The following is a 15,456-nucleotide window of genomic DNA, read 5'->3' on the forward strand; positions in this document are numbered from 1 at the left end:
CGGACTGTGTAACGCATCAACAGCCTTCCAGTTCTTCATGAACGATGTCTTCCGAGAGCTCATCGATGTTTGTGTAGTCGTTTACATCAACAATATCTTAGTATACTCCCTATCAGAATCCGATCATGTAAAGCACGTCCGAGCAGTCCTAGAAAAGTTACGCCAGTATAAGTTATACGCTAAACTGGAAAAGTGCATCTTTCACACTACGGAAGTACAGTTTCTTGGATTTATTCTGACCCCGAAAGGAATCCGGATGGATACGCAGAAGGTGGACGCAATTCTTAATTGGCCTTCGCCAAGCTCAGTCAAAGGAGTGCAAAGCATGCTCGGCTTTGCCAATTTCTACCGCAGGTTTATCCCGGACTTCTCACACATTGTACATCCCATTACAACACTATTACGAAAGAATAAACGCTTTACATGGACAGAAGAAGCCGAGAAAGCCTTCCAAGAGTTAAAAAAGAAATTCACGTCCGCTCCTGTATTACGACACCCGCGCCCAGAGCTTCCCTACATAGTGGAAACAGATGCATCCAGCTCAGCTATGGGAGCAGTGCTCTCCCAAAAGGATCCCGAAACTAAACAGCTGCACCCAGTGGCGTTTTGGTCAAGAAGGTTTTCGGCTCCCGAATTAAATTATGCTATAACTGACAAGGAACTGTTGGCCATCAAGTCCGCCTTCAAGGCTTGGAGGCACTATCTGCTGGGCGCCAGGCATACCATTACGGTCATCACTGATCATCGCAACTTACAATACCTAAAGGTAGCCAAGGCCCAATCTTCACGCCAACTCCGTTGGGCATTGTTCTTCGCCGAGTTTGATTTTGGAATAACCTATCGACCAGGTTGTAAAAATGGAAAAGCTGACGCCCTGTCCCGAATAGGAATGGGAGAAACAGAAAGGGTTTTAGAACCTGTACCCATAATTCCTGAACAGAGGATCCTTGGTCTGACATCCATACACTCTCTGGAGGACATTCAAGAAAAGGTCCATCAACTCTTTGATTCCGATGCCTTACAGGGCTGGGCAAGGAAAGGTTCAGAGTATTCTGTCACCAACAATTTACCTTATTACCAAGGCCGGCTATTTTTGCCACTAGAGGAACTACAGAAACTTGTCATTTCTCATTACCATGACACCTTGATGGAAGGACATACTGGCATTGCTAAAACTGAAGCCAAAATCAAGAAACAGTTTTGGTGGCCCACCTGGCGAAAAGATGTCAAGTTGTTTGTCATGTCTTGTGGCATTTGCGCTCAAAATAAAGGGGAAAAGAAAAAACCTGCTGGATTATTACAACCGTTAGACATACCACCTACTTCTTGGCATACCTTGTCATTAGACTTTATCACGGATTTACCCCCATGCAAAGGTTATAACACCATTCTAGTTATTGTAGATCTTTTTTCTAAAATGGCCCATTTCATTCCTTTGAAAGGAATACCTTCAGCTTCAATCCTGGCCAAGGAGTTCCTTGAAAATGTTGTCCGTCTACATGGTTTTCCTTCCGTGTTAATTTCAGACCAGGGAAGTCAATTTATTCCACATTTTTGGAGGAAGTGCTGTCAGCTGGCACAAATTGATGTTAGACTTTCAACCAGCCACCATCCCCAGACCGACGGTCAAACTGAGAGAACCAACCAGACTCTTGAGCAATACCTACGTTGTATGCTACATCAATCTGAGGAGGATTGGAAAGACATTCTTTGGATCGCCGAGTATGCATACAATAATTCTGTATACTCAGGAACTAAAGAAAAACCTTTTTTTACCATATATGGTCACGATCCTCGAACCTCAGACTTAGATTCTCCCCAGCATTTAGAGATGCCTGCGGTGGACCATCTCCACGCTGTTCTCACACAAGCCTTTAAAGAAGCGACTGCACATTTACAAAAGGCTAAGGATAAATACAAGAAGGATGCTGATCAACACAGGAGTGAAGCACCGCAATACCAAGTAGGGGATCAAGTATGGTTAGCCACCAAGTACTTACCACTCAAGGGAACACAGACTTTTAACCCCAGGTACTTGGGACCTTATTCTATTAAGGCTATTATTAACCCAGTGGCCGTCAAGTTGGACCTGCCTGGTCATATGCGTGTTCATCCTGTTTTTCACGTATCTTTTTTGAAGCCTGTGCAACCAGGTACTAGACTAACTACCCCACCTGAACCTATCCTCATAGACGGGGAACCCGAATTCGAAGTCAAGAATATTTTGCACTCTAAAAGGGTGAGATCAAAACTCTTCTATCTCATTGATTGGAAAGGGTATGGTCCACAAGAAAGATCTTGGGAGCCTAGTGACCATGTGCATGCACCTCAATTAGTGAAAAGGTTCCACCAAGAATTTCCAGACAAACCAAGGCCGAGATGGAGAACAGCTTTAGGCGGGGCCTTGAGGGGGAGTGCTGTCACGATGCCTGCTCCCGGAAAGCCAGACCAGGCCCAGCAACCCCAGAAGCAGGCATCATGCCACTTGAAGCATGCCCAAAAACCCCAGTTAGGGGCTCTTTGGCTACAGTCCTGGCACCTATGGCGTCAGGCTCATAAGAAGAAAGTCAGTCCTGGCGCAATGGGCGCCAGGCTCATTACAGAAATCTTACCTGTTGCAGACCATGCTGCATACCTACATGATGCAGACCATGCTGCACAAAGCCACAAGCCAAATGAGGCTTAAAGGGACTACTTTACCTCAGGGACTCCTTTCCTCTCGGGTGGGGCTGTGGAAGAATACTTACCTGGGACTTCTTCCAAGGCTATTTAAGCCACACCCGGACAGCCACACGTGCTTCGCGTTATTCTGCTTGCTGCAGCGTAACGCTCACCGTGTCTTCAGCAGCTCCAGTCTTCAGCCACGCCCGCTTCAGTCCTGGAACACCTGGAACAAGGAAAGGAGGAGAAGAGGTCAGAACAAAACCCTTACCTGAATCCTTGATCCAGCACATCGTCGATCTGGAAGAGAGAAGCCTTCTCAGGTGCATTGCCACGCACCTCGCAGAGCCGCGCTGAACTCACCAACCGAGGCTGCATTCCTTTACTCATTCGCGAATCCAGCAACTTCAGGCCATTCTTCAACACCTGGGGAGACAAGAACAGATAGGTGTGCAAGGGCCATACAAACCACCCCCAAAGACTTACCTGATTACCACAGGGGGGGTACTCACCTTATCTCGGGTCGGCGCAGTCAATTCCGCATCACCGCCGCACCCCGGCCCCTGTGGGGAAAAAACAAGGACAATACAAATCACCCCCAAAGACTTACCTGATTACCACAGGGGGGTACTCACCTCATCTCAGGTTGGCGCAGTCAATTCCGCATCACCGCCGCACCCCAGCCCCTAAGGGGAAAAGACAAGGACAATTCAACCTAACCCCAAAGACTTACCTGATTTACCACAGGGGGGAACTCACCTCATTTCGGGTTGGCACAGTTAATTCTGCATCATCGCTGTACCCCGGCCCCAAAGGGGAGAACCACAATAGACTTACCAGGATCTTACCAATTGCCACTTGGAACTCTTCTGGTGGTTTAAATCCGCAACCTGCAAGGAATCTGGCAGAGTGAAGATCAGACTTTTGAACTCTTACGAACAATTGGACTTAGAGTCAATACTGGAACTCACCAATTCCTCCACGCAAGTGAAGTAACTGGTCGTCTACGCGCCCCTGCGCTCGACGCAGGATGGAGAGCTCATCTTTCCAAATCTTCAGGTGAGATTAAGAGGGAACTACAGGAGTGTTCAGTGGGCAGACAAGGGGAGTGGGAAGGCGGGTTAACACTCAGATTACGGGAGGTTAATTCCCTTTCTCCATTGCAGAAAGATATTCGTACGAATATCTTCATCTCGGCTCTACGTGTTACTCTGGTGGAAGCAACAGCGGGCCAGTCCAGATCGACGCCCCCGTGGGAATCAGGTGAGCGTAACAGAACGCAAAGCCTACCCACAAATACCCACCTGGGTGTCATGGAGACCTCGGAAACCGATCAGTTGGCCCAATTATTAGGGGAACTAAGGGCCGAAGTGCATTCTGCCCGCCAGGAAACCAATGCCCTCAGGAGGGAATTGATAGTGTCAAAAGAACAAACTGATGATTTGGCCAGATTTGGCCAGACAGCTATTACAAAGCCAGGCTGGACAAACACCTCTACCTGGACTCGGGGCCAGCCCAGCTCCGGTGCCACCGAGTAACCCTCTGCAGTTAAACCTTCCTGGAGCCGTTCCCTTGGCTCCGCCTGAACGCTTTGCCGGAGACTCTAAAAGGTTTGCTATATTCATGAATCAATGCCGCTTACACTTTTTATGTAGACCTGGAGCTTTCCCTAACGATCAAGCCAAGGTAGCTTTTGTACTGTCATATCTCAGCGGCAGTGCAGCGGACTGGTCCATTCCACTAGTAAATCAGGATGACCCGATTCTTCGAAATTTCCAAGGTTTTCAAGCTAGCATGGAAAGACTGTTTGCCCGACATTCCCAAGGACAGGCTTTGGATAACAAACTTGTATACTTACGGCAAGGTAATCAGGATCTTTTATCTTACATCGCAACTTTCAATAGATTAGTTGTGGAAACCGAATGGCCTGAAGCCAAGCGAATTACATTATTCCATCGAGGGCTTCGGGGAGAACTCAGGGATGTTTTAGCCCAAGTCGTGAATCCGCCTTTAGACTATGCAGAATATATAGATTTTGTGGTCCAGTTAGATCACAGACTTCAAACCAGAAAGGCTGATCAAACCAAGTTTGAAAACAAGGTCTTGGTTAAAACCTACGTACCCTCGAAGGGGGTAGATGCCTCAGAACCCATTCAAATCGGGGGGGTTAGAGGACCCTTAACCCAGAAGGAAAGGGAAAGAAGACGGCAACAGCAATTATGTTTATATTGTGGAGCTACTGGTCATTTCCTTTGGAACTGCCCTGTAAAACCACCCAAGAAAACTATAGGAGCAGCAGACGAAAACCACTTGAAACCTGACTCGGGAAACGATCACGCCCGGCAAGCGTAGAGGTCAGCTTGCCGAGCTTAAAGAAGGACACTCTGACCTCGCATTTTGCCATACCCATGGTCCTTAGAGATCCAGAGCAGCCTTCACGCATGCACGCGGTAAAGGCGTACGTAGATAGTGGAGCCATAGGAAACTATTTGGACTACGGATTGGCTTCCAGGATGAATCTACCTCTCACCCGAAAGATCACTACCGATGTCGTCACCACTGTTGATGGAACTGAAATTGCCTCTGGGCCCGTAACTCATTCCACTGCAGAGATGACTTTGCTGGGTCAGGATGGACACCGAGAGGTTATGGTGTTTGATTTAATCAAGGCTCCACAGTTTCAGCTGATACTGGGAATCCCTTGGTTGGAAAAACACAATCCCTGTATTGATTGGCGAGAGAAGAGACTAACCTTCCCAGAATGTGCTAACACCTGTTACCCAAAGAGAACTCTAAATTCAGTACTGGCCCCAATAATCCCAGCTGCCTTACAATTACCTGCTGAATACCAAGACTTTCAGGATGTCTTTCAAAAGGAGCAGGCAAACACCTTACCACCGCACAGATCGTATGATTGTCAAATAGATCTCATACCAGGAGCACAACCACCTTGCAGCAGAATCTATGCCCTCACGGAACCTGAAAATCTCCACTTGCACCAGTACCTAGACCAGTATCTTGCTAATGGTTTCATTCGCCCGTCCAAGTTCCCTGCATCTTCCGGTTTGTTCTTCGTGCCAAAAAAGGAAGGCGACCTTAGAACATGCATTGACTACCGCGCGCTGAATCAGATAACTATCAAGAATCGGTACCCATTGCCTTTGATCCCTGAACTACTAGACCAGGTAAAGAACTCTTGTATATACACAAAACTAGACCTTCGGGGGGCATATCATCTGGTAAGCGTCAAAGAGGATGACGAATGGAAGACTGCTTTTCGCACCAAGTACAGATTATTTGAGTACCAGGTGATGCCTTTCGGACTGTGTAACGCATCAGCAGCCTTCCAGTTCTTCATGAACGATGTCTTCCGAGAGCTCATCGATGTTTGTGTAGTCGTTTACATCAACAATATCTTAGTATACTCCCTATCAGAATCCGATCATGTAAAGCACGTCCGAGCAGTCCTAGAAAAGTTACGCCAGTATAAGTTATACGCTAAACTGGAAAAGTGCATCTTTCACACTACGGAAGTAGAGTTTCTTGGATTTATTCTGACCCCGAAAGGAATCCGGATGGATACGCAGAAGGTGGACGCAATTCTTAATTGGCCTTCGCCAAGCTCAGTCAAAGGAGTGCAAAGCATGCTCGGCTTTGCCAATTTCTACCGCAGGTTTATCCCGGACTTCTCACACATTGTACATCCCATTACAACACTATTACGAAAGAATAAACGCTTTACATGGACAGAAGAAGCCGAGAAAGCCTTCCAAGAGTTAAAAAAGAAATTCACGTCCGCTCCTGTATTACGACACCCGCGCCCAGAGCTTCCCTACATAGTGGAAACAGATGCATCCAGCTCAGCTATGGGAGCAGTGCTCTCCCAAAAGGATCCCGAAACTAAACAGCTGCACCCAGTGGCGTTTTGGTCAAGAAAGTTTTCGGCTCCCGAATTAAATTATGCTATAACCGACAAGGAACTTTTGGCCATCAAGTCCGCCTTCAAGGCTTGGAGGCACTATCTGCTGGGCGCCAGGCATACCATTACGGTCATCACTGATCACCGCAACTTACAATACCTAAAGGTAGCCAAGGCCCAATCTTCACGCCAACTCCGTTGGGCATTGTTCTTCGCCGAGTTTGATTTTGGAATAACCTATCGACCAGGTTGTAAAAATGGAAAAGCTGACGCCCTGTCCCGAATAGGAATGGGAGAAACAGAAAGGGTTTTAGAACCTGTACCCATAATTCCTGAACAGAGGATCCTTGGTCTGACATCCATACACTCTCTGGAGGACATTCAAGAAAAGGTCCATCAACTCTTTGATTCCGATGCCTTACAGGGCTGGGCAAGGAAAGGTTCAGAGTATTCTGTCACCAACAATTTACCTTATTACCAAGGCCGGCTATTTTTGCCACTAGAGGAACTACAGAAACTTGTCATTTCTCATTACCACGACACCTTGATGGAAGGACATACTGGCTTGCTAAAACTGAAGCCAAAATCAAGAAACAGTTTTGGTGGCCAACCTGGCGAAAAGATGTCAAGTTGTTTGTCATGTCTTGTGGCATTTGCGCTCAAAATAAAGGGGAAAAGAAAAAACCTGCTGGATTATTACAACCGTTAGACATACCACCTACTTCTTGGCATACCTTGTCATTAGACTTTATCACGGATTTACCCCCATGCAAAGGTTATAACACCATTCTAGTTATTGTAGATCTTTTTTCTAAAATGGCCCATTTCATTCCTTTAAAAGGAATACCTTCAGCTTCAATCCTGGCCAAGGAGTTCCTTGAAAACGTTGTCCGTCTACATGGTTTTCCTTCCGTGTTGATTTCAGACCAGGGAAGTCAATTTATTCCACATTTATGGAGGAAGTGCTGTCAGCTGGCACAAATTGATGTTAGACTTTCAACCAGCCACCATCCCCAGACCGACGGTCAAACTGAGAGAACCAACCAGACTCTTGAGCAATACCTACGTTGTATGCTACATCAATCTGAGGAGGATTGGAAAGACATTCTTTGGATCGCCGAGTATGCATACAATAATTCTGTATACTCAGGAACTAAAGAAAAACCTTTTTTTACCATATATGGTCACGATCCTCGAACCTCAGACTTAGATTCTCCCCAGCATTTAGAGATGCCTGCGGTGGACCATCTCCACGCTGTTCTCACACAAGCCTTTAAAGAAGCGACTGCACATTTACAAAAGGCTAAGGATAAATACAAGAAGGATGCTGATCAACACAGGAGTGAAGCACCGCAATACCAAGTAGGGGACCAAGTATGGTTAGCCACAAAGTACTTACCGCTCAAGGGAACACAGACTTTTAACCCCAGGTACTTGGGACCTTATTCTATTAAGGCTATTATTAACCCAGTGGCCGTCAAGTTGGACCTGCCTGGTCATATGCGTGTTCATCCTGTTTTTCACGTGTCTCTTTTGAAGCCTGTGCAACCAGGAACTAGACTAACTACCCCACCTGAACCTATCCTCATAGACGGGGAACCCGAATTCGAAGTCAAGAATATTTTGCACTCTAAAAGGGTGAGATCAAAACTCTTCTATCTCATTGATTGGAAAGGGTATGGTCCACAAGAAAGATCTTGGGAGCCTAGTGACCATGTGCATGCACCTCAATTAGTGAAAAGGTTCCACCAAGAATTTCCAGACAAACCAAGGCCGAGATGGAGAACAGCTTTAGGAGGGGCCTTGAGGGGGAGTGCTGTCACGATGCCTGCCCCCGGAAAGCCAGACCAGGCCCAGCAACCCCAGAAGCAGGCATCATGCCACTTGAAGCATGCCCAAAAACCCCAGTTAGGGGCTCTTTGGCTACAGTCCTGGCACCTATGGCGCCAGGCTCATAAGAAGAAAGTCAGTCCTAGCGCCATGGGCGCCAGGCTCATTACAGAAATCTTACCTGTTGCAGACCATGCTGCATACCTACATGATGCAGACCATGCTGCACAAAGCCACAAGCCAAATGTGGCTTAAAGGGACTATTTTACCTCAGGGACTCCTTTCCTCTCGGGTGGGGCTGTGGAAGAATACTTACCTGGGACTTCTTCCAAGGCTATTTAAGCCACACCCGGACAGCCACACGTGCTTCGCGTTATTCTGCTTGCTGCAGCGTAACGCTCACCGTGTCTTCAGCAGCTCCAGTCTTCAGCCACGCCCGCTTCAGTCCTGGAACACCTGGAACAAGGAAAGGAGGAGAAGAGGTCAGAACAAAACCCTTACCTGAATCCTTGATCCAGCACATCGTCGATCTGGAAGAGAGAAGCCTTCTCAGGTGCATTGCCACGCACCTCGCAGAGCCGCGCGGAACTCACCAACCGAGGCTGCATTCCTTTACTCATTCGCGAATCCAGCATCTTCAGGCCATTCTTCAACACCTAGGGAGACAAGAACAGATAGGTGAGCAAGGGCAATACAAACCACCCCCAAAGACTTACCTGATTACCACAGGGGGGGTACTCACCTTATCTCGGGTCGGCGCAGTCAATACCGCATCACCGCCGCACCCCGGCCCCTATGGGGAAAAAACAAGGACAATACAAATCACCCCCAAAGACTTACCTGATTACCACAGGGGGGGTACTCACCTCATCTCGGGTCAGCGCAGTCAATTCCGCATCACCGCCGCACCCCGGCCCCTAAGGGGAAAAGACAAGGACAATTCAACCTAACCCCAAAGACTTACCTGATTTACCACAGGGGGGAACTCACCACATTTCGGGTTGGCACAGTTAATTCTGCATCATCGCTGTACCCCGGCCCCAAAGGGGAGAACCACAATAGACTTACCAGGATCTTACCAATTGCCACTTGGAACTCTTCTGGTGGTTTAAATCCGCAACCTGCAAGGAATCTGGCAGAGTGAAGATCAGACTTTTGAACTCTTACGAACAATTGGACTTAGAGTCAATACTGGAACTCACCAATTCCTCCACGCCAGTGAAGTAACTGGTCGTCTACGCGCCCCTGCGCTCGACGCAGGATGGAGAGCTCATCTTTCCAAATCTTCAGGTGAGATTAAGAGGGAACTACAGGAGTGTTCAGTGGGCAGACAAGGGGAGTGGGAAGGCGGGTTAACACTCAGATTACGGGAGGTTAATTCCCTTTCTCCATTGCAGAAAGATATTCGTACGAGTCCAACAAACGAAGCTTAGTGGGTCTGTCCAGTCTGTCATCTCGGCTCTACGTGTTACTCTGGTGGAAGCAACAGCGGGCCAGTCCAGATCGACGCCCCCGTGGGAATCAGGTGAGCGTAACAGAACGCAAAGCCTACCCACAAATACCCACCTGGGCGTCATGGAGACCTCGGAAACCGATCAGTTGGCCCAATTATTAGGGGAACTAAGGGCCGAAGTGCATTCTGCCCGCCAGGAAACCAATGCCCTCAGGAGGGAATTGATAGTGTCAAAAGAACGAACTGATGATTTGGCCAGACAGCTATTACAAAGCCAGGCTGGACAAACACCTCTACCTGGACTCGGGGCCAGCCCAGCTCCGGTGCCACCGAGTAACCCTCTGCAGTTAAACCTTCCTGGAGCCGTTCCCTTGGCTCCGCCTGAACGCTTTGCCAGAGACCCTAAAAGGTTTGCTATATTCATGAATCAATGCTGCTTACACTTTTTATGTAGACCTGGAGCTTTCCCTAACGATCAAGCCAAGGTAGCTTTTTTACTGTCATATCTCAGCGGCAGTGCAGCGGACTGGTCCATTCCGCTAGTAAATCAGGATGACCCGATTCTTCGAGATTTCCAAGGTTTCCAAGCTAGCATGGAAAGACTGTTTGCCCGACATTCCCAAGGACAGGCTTTGGATAACGAACTTTTATCCTTACGGCAAGGTAATCAGGATCTTTTATCTTACATCGCAACTTTCAATAGATTAGTTGTGGAAACCGAATGGCCTGAAGCCAAGCGAATTACATTATTCCATCGAGGGCTTCGGGGAGAACTCAAGGATGTTTTAGCCCAAGTCGTGAACCCGCCTTTAGACTATGCAGAATATATAGATTTTGTGGTCCAGTTAGATCACAGACTTTAAACCAGAAAGGCTGATCAAACCAAGTTTGAAAACAAGGTCTTGGTTAAAACCTACGTACCCTCGAAGGGGGTAGATGCCTCAGAACCCATTCAAATCGGGGGGGTTAGAGGACCCTTAACCCAGAAGGAAAGGGAAAGAAGACGGCAACAGCAATTATGTTTATATTGCGGAGCTACTGGTCATTTCCTTTGGAACTGCCCTGTAAAACCACCCAAGAAAACTATAGGAGCAGCAGACGAAAACCACTTGAAACCGGACTCGGGAAACGATCACGCCCAGCAAGCGTAGAGGTCAGCTTGCCGAGCTTAAAGAAGGACACTCTGACCTCGCATTTCGCCATACCCATGGTCCTTAGAGATCCAGAGCAGCCTTCACGCATGCACGCGGTAAAGGCGTACGTAGATAGTGGAGCCATAGGAAACTATTTGGACTATGGATTGGCTTCCACGATGAATCTACCTCTCACCCGAAAGATCACTACCGATGTCGTCACCACTGTTGATGGAACTGAAATTGCCTCTGGGCCCGTAACTCATTCCACTGCAGAGATGACTTTGCTGGGTCAGGATGGACACCGAGAGGTTATGGTGTTTGATTTAATCAAGGCTCCACAGTTTCAGCTGATACTGGGAATCCCTTGGTTGGAAAAACACAATCCCTGTATTGATTGGCGAGAGAAGAGACTAACCTTCCCAGAATGTGCTAACACCTGTTACCCAAAGAGAACTCTAAATTCAGTACTGGCCCCAATAATCCCAGCTGCCTTACAATTACCTGCTGAATACCAAGACTTTCAGGATGTCTTTCAAAAGGAGCAGGCAAACACCTTACCACCGCACAGATCGTATGATTGTCAAATAGATCTCATACCAGGAGCACAACCACCTTGCAGCAGAATCTATGCCCTCACGGAACCTGAAAATCTCCACTTGCGCCAGTACCTAGACCAGTATCTTGCTAATGGTTTCATTCGCCCGTCCAAGTCCTCTGCATCTTCCGGTTTGTTCTTCGTGCCAAAAAAGGAAGGCGACCTTAGAACATGCATTGACTACAGCACGCTGAATCAGATAACTATCAAGACTCGGTACCCATTGCCTTTGATCCCTGAACTACTAGACCAGGTAAAGAACTCTTGTATATACACAAAACTAGACCTTCGGGGGGCATATCATCTGGTACGCGTCAAAGAGGATGAGGAATGGAAGACTGCTTTTCGCACCAAGTACAGATTATTTGAGTACCAGGTGATGCCTTTCGGACTGTGTAACGCATCAACAGCCTTCCAGTTCTTCATGAACGATGTCTTCCGAGAGCTCATCGATGTTTGTGTAGTCGTTTACATCAACAATATCTTAGTATACTCCCTATCAGAATCCGATCATGTAAAGCACGTCCGAGCAGTCCTAGAAAAGTTACGCCAGTATAAGTTATACGCTAAACTGGAAAAGTGCATCTTTCACACTACGGAAGTACAGTTTCTTGGATTTATTCTGACCCCGAAAGGAATCCGGATGGATACGCAGAAGGTGGACGCAATTCTTAATTGGCCTTCGCCAAGCTCAGTCAAAGGAGTGCAAAGCATGCTCGGCTTTGCCAATTTCTACCGCAGGTTTATCCCGGACTTCTCACACATTGTACATCCCATTACAACACTATTACGAAAGAATAAACGCTTTACATGGACAGAAGAAGCCGAGAAAGCCTTCCAAGAGTTAAAAAAGAAATTCACGTCCGCTCCTGTATTACGACACCCGCGCCCAGAGCTTCCCTACATAGTGGAAACAGATGCATCCAGCTCAGCTATGGGAGCAGTGCTCTCCCAAAAGGATCCCGAAACTAAACAGCTGCACCCAGTGGCGTTTTGGTCAAGAAGGTTTTCGGCTCCCGAATTAAATTATGCTATAACTGACAAGGAACTGTTGGCCATCAAGTCCGCCTTCAAGGCTTGGAGGCACTATCTGCTGGGCGCCAGGCATACCATTACGGTCATCACTGATCATCGCAACTTACAATACCTAAAGGTAGCCAAGGCCCAATCTTCACGCCAACTCCGTTGGGCATTGTTCTTCGCCGAGTTTGATTTTGGAATAACCTATCGACCAGGTTGTAAAAATGGAAAAGCTGACGCCCTGTCCCGAATAGGAATGGGAGAAACAGAAAGGGTTTTAGAACCTGTACCCATAATTCCTGAACAGAGGATCCTTGGTCTGACATCCATACACTCTCTGGAGGACATTCAAGAAAAGGTCCATCAACTCTTTGATTCCGATGCCTTACAGGGCTGGGCAAGGAAAGGTTCAGAGTATTCTGTCACCAACAATTTACCTTATTACCAAGGCCGGCTATTTTTGCCACTAGAGGAACTACAGAAACTTGTCATTTCTCATTACCATGACACCTTGATGGAAGGACATACTGGCATTGCTAAAACTGAAGCCAAAATCAAGAAACAGTTTTGGTGGCCCACCTGGCGAAAAGATGTCAAGTTGTTTGTCATGTCTTGTGGCATTTGCGCTCAAAATAAAGGGGAAAAGAAAAAACCTGCTGGATTATTACAACCGTTAGACATACCACCTACTTCTTGGCATACCTTGTCATTAGACTTTATCACGGATTTACCCCCATGCAAAGGTTATAACACCATTCTAGTTATTGTAGATCTTTTTTCTAAAATGGCCCATTTCATTCCTTTGAAAGGAATACCTTCAGCTTCAATCCTGGCCAAGGAGTTCCTTGAAAATGTTGTCCGTCTACATGGTTTTCCTTCCGTGTTAATTTCAGACCAGGGAAGTCAATTTATTCCACATTTTTGGAGGAAGTGCTGTCAGCTGGCACAAATTGATGTTAGACTTTCAACCAGCCACCATCCCCAGACCGACGGTCAAACTGAGAGAACCAACCAGACTCTTGAGCAATACCTACGTTGTATGCTACATCAATCTGAGGAGGATTGGAAAGACATTCTTTGGATCGCCGAGTATGCATACAATAATTCTGTATACTCAGGAACTAAAGAAAAACCTTTTTTTACCATATATGGTCACGATCCTCGAACCTCAGACTTAGATTCTCCCCAGCATTTAGAGATGCCTGCGGTGGACCATCTCCACGCTGTTCTCACACAAGCCTTTAAAGAAGCGACTGCACATTTACAAAAGGCTAAGGATAAATACAAGAAGGATGCTGATCAACACAGGAGTGAAGCACCGCAATACCAAGTAGGGGATCAAGTATGGTTAGCCACCAAGTACTTACCACTCAAGGGAACACAGACTTTTAACCCCAGGTACTTGGGACCTTATTCTATTAAGGCTATTATTAACCCAGTGGCCGTCAAGTTGGACCTGCCTGGTCATATGCGTGTTCATCCTGTTTTTCACGTATCTTTTTTGAAGCCTGTGCAACCAGGTACTAGACTAACTACCCCACCTGAACCTATCCTCATAGACGGGGAACCCGAATTCGAAGTCAAGAATATTTTGCACTCTAAAAGGGTGAGATCAAAACTCTTCTATCTCATTGATTGGAAAGGGTATGGTCCACAAGAAAGATCTTGGGAGCCTAGTGACCATGTGCATGCACCTCAATTAGTGAAAAGGTTCCACCAAGAATTTCCAGACAAACCAAGGCCGAGATGGAGAACAGCTTTAGGCGGGGCCTTGAGGGGGAGTGCTGTCACGATGCCTGCTCCCGGAAAGCCAGACCAGGCCCAGCAACCCCAGAAGCAGGCATCATGCCACTTGAAGCATGCCCAAAAACCCCAGTTAGGGGCTCTTTGGCTACAGTCCTGGCACCTATGGCGTCAGGCTCATAAGAAGAAAGTCAGTCCTGGCGCAATGGGCGCCAGGCTCATTACAGAAATCTTACCTGTTGCAGACCATGCTGCATACCTACATGATGCAGACCATGCTGCACAAAGCCACAAGCCAAATGAGGCTTAAAGGGACTACTTTACCTCAGGGACTCCTTTCCTCTCGGGTGGGGCTGTGGAAGAATACTTACCTGGGACTTCTTCCAAGGCTATTTAAGCCACACCCGGACAGCCACACGTGCTTCGCGTTATTCTGCTTGCTGCAGCGTAACGCTCACCGTGTCTTCAGCAGCTCCAGTCTTCAGCCACGCCCGCTTCAGTCCTGGAACACCTGGAACAAGGAAAGGAGGAGAAGAGGTCAGAACAAAACCCTTACCTGAATCCTTGATCCAGCACATCGTCGATCTGGAAGAGAGAAGCCTTCTCAGGTGCATTGCCACGCACCTCGCAGAGCCGCGCTGAACTCACCAACCGAGGCTGCATTCCTTTACTCCTTCGCGAATCCAGCATCTTCAGGCCATTCTTCAACACCTGGGGAGACAAGAACAGATAGGTGTGCAAGGGCCATACAAACCACCCCCAAAGACTTACCTGATTACCACAGGGGGGGTACTCACCTTATCTCGGGTCGGCGCAGTCAATTCCGCATCACCGCCGCACCCCGGCCCCTGTGGGGAAAAAACAAGGACAATACAAATCACCCCCAAAGACTTACCTGATTACCACAGGGGGGTACTCACCTCATCTCAGGTTGGCGCAGTCAATTCCGCATCACCGCCGCACCCCAGCCCCTAAGGGGAAAAGACAAGGACAATTCAACCTAACCCCAAAGACTTACCTGATTTACCACAGGGGGGAACTCACCTCATTTCGGGTTGGCACAGTTAATTCTGCATCATCGCTGTACCCCGGCCCCAAA

General features: G+C 47.6%; 1 protein-coding gene across 1 annotated transcript in view; it reads right to left on the reverse strand.

Annotated features, from left to right (window-relative positions):
* LOC138489628 (uncharacterized) overlaps positions 1-15,456 on the reverse strand; it is a 227,355-nt gene that overhangs the window by 37,016 nt on the left and 174,883 nt on the right. The gene's annotated exons all lie outside the window — the stretch shown is intronic.

The sequence above is a fragment of the Ambystoma mexicanum genome, chromosome 9, assembly GCF_040938575.1.
Source record: "Ambystoma mexicanum isolate Mex_15411 chromosome 9, UKY_AmexF1_1, whole genome shotgun sequence".
Classification (NCBI taxonomy): Eukaryota; Metazoa; Chordata; class Amphibia; order Caudata; family Ambystomatidae; genus Ambystoma; species Ambystoma mexicanum.